The sequence below is a fragment of the Anolis carolinensis genome, chromosome 3, assembly GCF_035594765.1.
Source record: "Anolis carolinensis isolate JA03-04 chromosome 3, rAnoCar3.1.pri, whole genome shotgun sequence".
In the NCBI taxonomy this organism is placed as follows: domain Eukaryota; kingdom Metazoa; phylum Chordata; class Lepidosauria; order Squamata; family Dactyloidae; genus Anolis; species Anolis carolinensis.
The window spans coordinates 155,655,574-155,661,573 of NC_085843.1; positions in this window are offsets into that span (position 1 = coordinate 155,655,574).

Below are 6,000 nucleotides of genomic sequence, written 5' to 3' on the forward strand. Positions count from 1 at the left end.
GGCCAAATTTGGTGTGATTTGGTCCAGTGGTTTTGTTGTTTACTCCATGGTAATTATGCACATCACATTATATATATATATATATATATATATATATATATATATATATATATATCTCATTCTATTATTATTGTAGTATATTATTATATTATTACTATTACATTATTATTATATTATTCATTATTCATGACTACATTGAAACTACAATAGAGAGAAATCAGCGTGGAAACTGCAAGAGGTACCATAGATTGTTGTACATGGAAATAATAGTAGTAAATAGTTTTTGATTTATTAAATACAATTATATATTACAATTATATATTTTTGTTATTTAAACTATATATATTGTGAAATTATGGTTTTTTTTCTCAAAGTGACACACCACTCAAGTCATGCTAGGTTTTTTGGTGAATTTTGACACTCCAAGCACAAAAGGTTGCCCATCACTGCCCTATGACCATGAAACCCACTTTTTCTTTGCAAAGGCAAATCTCTTCTGGACAATTTCTGCCAAGAAACTCCTGTGATAAGGATTGCCTTTTGAGCTCCAGAAGTTGGAGATGATTTGAATGCACAGAACAGCAACCACATTTTTTCAGTGTTCTAAGTTAAAAATCAATGTGGTTTTATTTCCAGGTGCAGATGAGATGCCTACAAGTTGTTCTTCAGTTTCTAGATTCTTAATCTTTGAAAAATCAAACATGCTCTGAACAATTGTACCCAAAAACTGTGAAAGTGAGAAGGGCACTCCTGAGGTCGAAATTCCAACAGGTTTGTACGTGCTGATAAAGGGAAACCCTTTCTCTTGAGACCACATTCAAGCTGCAGTTGCACACTGAGCATTAGTATTTTAGAAGGAGGCATGATCCATAAAGAAGCCATTGGCTGAAAGTGAGAGGAAAAATGCCCATTAGATGACCTGCTGAGAATAACCTACTTAGCTGAACCCAGCAGCAGGCTAGTCAGTAAATACTCTATCCTTCCTTCATTGGCATCAGTGGGAATCATGGTAGTATAAATTGCTTTAGGGGACAAATTGATCTGGTAAGCGAAGTGTGAAGACTTGAGTCCTAAGGTTACTGACTGCGGTCCAAGTCCCTTCATTTAAATGATGGAATACAACATTTCCCCTTCAGGCACAATTGGAGGAAACATTAGATTTATTTGTTTTAGACATAAGTTCATACAGGGGAAAAAAATACTGTAAGCTAATAAGATGCCATGTTTCTATTGATTTCTCTATTTGTTATAAAGTAATATTTGGAGAATATGATGTATCTCATCTCTCCTCTTAGACTATTCCAACAAACTGGGGGTCTCTCAGGGCCAAGCTTAAACATTTAAACTCCAAAGCTAGCCAGTCTTAAGAGAGCTTAGTACTGTATGATAAGTTGATTTGCCCTCAGGCATATGTGCCTTTTAGCCTGAATACCTTAAAGGCATCAGATTCTGTCTGATCTTGGTAAGTAAGCAGGGTAAGCTTTGGTTAGTACTTAGGTGTGGGACTGAGAACACATATCAGGTGCTATGAACTATATTTCAGAAGAAGGAACTCACAAAACCATCTTGCATAAGAAAATCCTATATAGTGTTGTATGTCTTTCGGGCTGTGTGGCCAAGTTCCAGAAGTATTCTCTCCTGACGTTTCACCCACATCTATGGCAGGCATCCTCAGAGGTTGTCATGCCTGCCATGGATGTGGGCGAAACGTCAGGAGAGAATACTTCTGGAACATGGCCACACAGCCCGAAAGACATACAACAACACTGTGATTCCGGCCATGAAAGCCTTCGACAACACAAATCCTATATAATTCACTGGGCCAACATAAGTCCCATACATATGTGTCATCCAGAATGTCCCATTACTACTTTTTTTAGCAGTCTGCATTTTCGTTAAGAGTTCCTTATGCACATTTTCTGTTTGTATTTAAATTGTATACATGTTGTATACACAATTTTGATATGAAGTATGAAGTAGAAGTCACTACTCCGCCAGACCTGGCAAGCGCACAGCTATGCCTTACTGAAATCTTTGTTATGAATGACCTTGGGAATGTTGTCTGGTCACACCTCTTCCATTAATTTCTATAACGATGAACTTGGAAATGGGGGAAATAACTTTTTGTTTTTCCTACTCCCTCACCTGGAAATGGGAAACAGAAAACGCAATAGGACTAGCCCTGAGTCAACAACATACCACAAGGCTTCTAAACAACTGAAAATTGATGAACTCTTCGGGGAAGGAACTGTGAGTATATCTGACTTAAACACCCTGTTGGAAACTACAACTGACAACAATGCTACTCCCTTAATTCTTCATGATAAAGCTAACGAGCCTCTATCAGTAGCCTCTGACAACAACTTGGCTGCATATCATGAAGGAGTATCCTTGGGATCAATTGAAACAGATGAAGTGGAAGAGAACCCCCTCTTTACCGAGATAAGACAACATACAGGGCAAACAATTACCACAGACTTTGTGATGAACCAATGTCTTCTTACAGCCCACACTGTTGTTTCTATCTTTGAAAGGACAGAAAAAATAGTAGGACAGTTGGAGCTTCTCAGAATTGCTGTTGACCGCTTCACTCAGAAAAGTATACCTTTAAAAGAAAGTTCAGCTAAGGATAACAGCACGTGGGCCAGAGAGGAGGATAATAATGTGCCCCAAAACACCTCTGAATTACCTACTAAGGAGCTACAAATGCATAATGGCAATAGGATATTACAAGCAAATCAAACAATGCTGCAAATTGCCCACATTGGAATAAATAAGGGCAAATGGAATTCATTTAGAGCTATCAGAACTTCTTTGAGCCAGCTATTAAATATACACCCACATAGTATCGATATGCTTACAGTGGAGTGGCTTCCCAGAGTGTCAGCTCACAACAGGATTCTTATATTGTTTGAGCAGATGACAATTCCCAGCATGCTGATGAAGATGAAGCTCTTTCTGTCCAGTTTTCAAATAACACCAACAAGGGTGTTTCGAGATTCAAGCATCACCCCTTTGATAATTCCTTTGCACAACAGTAATTGTTTGAGAAATCCCAAAGAAACATTTTGCAAGAACATGCTGCAGTCCAGCCCAGCCAAAACCCTTAGTACACTAACAGAGAAGCAGCCTCGGGGCCTAAGTAGGCCATCCTGCAATGAACAACAAGCCATTGCTTGTAGATTGGACCACCTTAAGAACATGAGGTTTACTATCAGGGACATGGCTGAACCATTAATAGACTTAGTTCCCTCTGTTGAAGCCCCACATGCTATGAGGGATTTGGCCGGGGGCTCTGTTGATGCGCTATTAGCGATGAACGAGGACAACATCACAACTATAAGTCCAATGCACCCCCTGATGCCTATGAGGGAAAATCAGATACCTTCAACACACAAATTGCTACCCAACCAAAAAGCTCCTGCTCAGACAATGAGTGTATATCAGAGCTCCCTAGTTCCATTTCCTGCTCCCATTGATAAGATTGGGGCTATATGTGGGAAAGATATGGCACAAATCCCTCAAACCAGTTTCAACTATTTGAATGGTCATCATTCCTGAGGATCCATTGTGTACATTCGACTAATCCTATTATGCTAACCAGAGCTAACTTATTAAGCCTTCAATGACTCATTGTATATTGTCACACTACATTCCTTTTGGAGCTCATCCCTCTCAGAGACTAACCATTAAATGGATGGACACTTCAAATGACAGTTTACTGTGTTTCCCACCACTGCAATGAACCAACCACTGGTGACATTTGATGGAGTTCTGAGCCACTCAGGTTGTGATCCTAGCTGGACAGTTTTTCAGCTAATCGGGAGCTGGCACAGGTTTCTTAAATAGCTGGCAGATGAAATAAAAGTGGTCTGTGTTTTCAATTGTGTTATGTCAGTACTTTGGAGTGCTTTCTTTGCTGTCATCCTCTCTGGTAATTGAGAATAAACTTCTGCTTTTTCCTTCTACTTGTGTCTGATTTGGCCTTCTGGGAAGCTAGATATGCCAGGTCCCATCCCAACCCCTGGTTTTAGTGGAGCTGAAATCATTCAACAATTTATCTGCTACTGTCAGGACAGAGGGCAAAGGTTTGAGGCACATCATTTTTTTTATAAAGTTGTTGATAACTATCTTCCTTTTTCTTTTGCAACAAAACAGCATTCATTTATATGGTGCTGTACAAAGAAAAAATGTAGGGGAGATATGTAGAGCTACTGAAGGGACAGATCAATAGTCTTCATGTTTCTTGCACTCAAGGCAACCTTTCCACATCAACTTGTCTGCCAATTGCCAAACTTGTCTGCCAAAGTGTTCTCGGGTATCTTAAGACGTGCATTAATTTTTCACACTACTCTTTGTGAAGAGTGTGTATAGACTGCAATTTCTAACTCGCACTACTAAGAAAATGGGTGAAAATGGACAAGCTGTCTTTCTGGAAAGTTTGTTATTCTGGAGCAGTCATGGATCAAACCTTGAGGAATATCAGGACTCTCATAAATAAAATTCAGCACTGAACCGGTTAAAGATGGGCATGGAGAACTAAGTCTTGATCAAAATAATGTTTCTACACCTTTTAGGATTTGTTGTGAGAAAAAATGATATTGCCTCTAAAATTACTACATTTAGAAGGCATATACAATATTTTGCAGAAATGTACCCACAAATCAATGTTTGTATTTTAAAATGTGAACAGCTAAAGCACTAAACAATTGAAAATAATAATTTCACAAACACATGCTAATCAGGGGAAATTCATAATTCAGAAAACAGAAGTGTTCTAAGAAAATGCTAAGAAAAAATGCATTAAAATTCACAGAAATTTCTGTATGAAAAGGTAAAAAAGGTAAAGGTTTTCCCCTGACGTTAAGTCAAGCCTTGCTGACTCTGGGGGTTGGTGCTCATCTCCATTTCTAAGCCAAAGAGCCGGCATTGTCCGTAGACACCCCCAAGGTCATGTGGCCGCATGACTGCATGGAGCGCCGTTACCTTCCCATGGAGCAGTACCTATTGATCTACTCACATTTGCATGTTTTTGAACTGCTAGGTTGGCAGGAGCTGGGGCTAACAGTGGGCACTCATTCCACTCCTGGGATTTGAACCTGGCACCTTTTGCTCCGCAAGTTCAGCAGCTCAGCGCTTTAACACACTGTGCCACCAGGGGCCCCTATGAAAAGGTGTGAAAAGGTAGAATAACACAATCAAATATGATGCAAGGATAAGAAGAAAATGGAGACGGGATTCAAAGAAATGCAATAACATTGAAATCAAAATATTTCTGTAATGAACGCGGCTGTCCAGTTGCACAATGGCAGGTGTGCATGATTTCTTCTTTGTCTTCTGTATTCTTAGAGCCCAGGTGTTTAGCTTGCTTTGATATCCTGCAGGTTGGTCATATCACAAGTTCCTGGAAAGTATGAAAGTGCCAAGGCCATTTTACCACCCCCTAAGTGTCACTATATAGGAGCCGCCGGTGGCGCAGTGTGTTAAAGCGCTGAGCTGCTGAACTTGCAGACTGAAAGGTCACAGGTTCGAATCCAGAAGTGGAGTGAGCACCCGCTGTTAGCTCCAGCTTCTGGCAACCTAGTAGTTCAAAAACATGCAAATATGAGTAGATCAATAGGTACTGCTCTGGCGGGAAGGTAATGCCGCTCCATGCAGTCATGCTTGCAACATGACCTTGGAGGTGTCTACGGACAACTCCGGCTTTTCGGCTTAGAAATGGAGATGAGCACCAACCCCCAGAGTCGGTCATGACTGGACTTAACGTCAGAGGAAACCTGACGCTAAATCCTGGACCATTATCTAGGTGGCCTGGAAGCACATTTGCTTTACCGTGGTGGTCTGCATACTTCCTCCATATTTCTGCCATCATTACTCCTTGCCAACCAAAATCTGATTGAACTGGGAAAAACCCTGACGCAGCTGTGCATTATGTGTACAAGCCCTGAGTTCAAAGTGCAAGAACAATTGATATTCAACAGGGAAAGACGACAAGAAGAA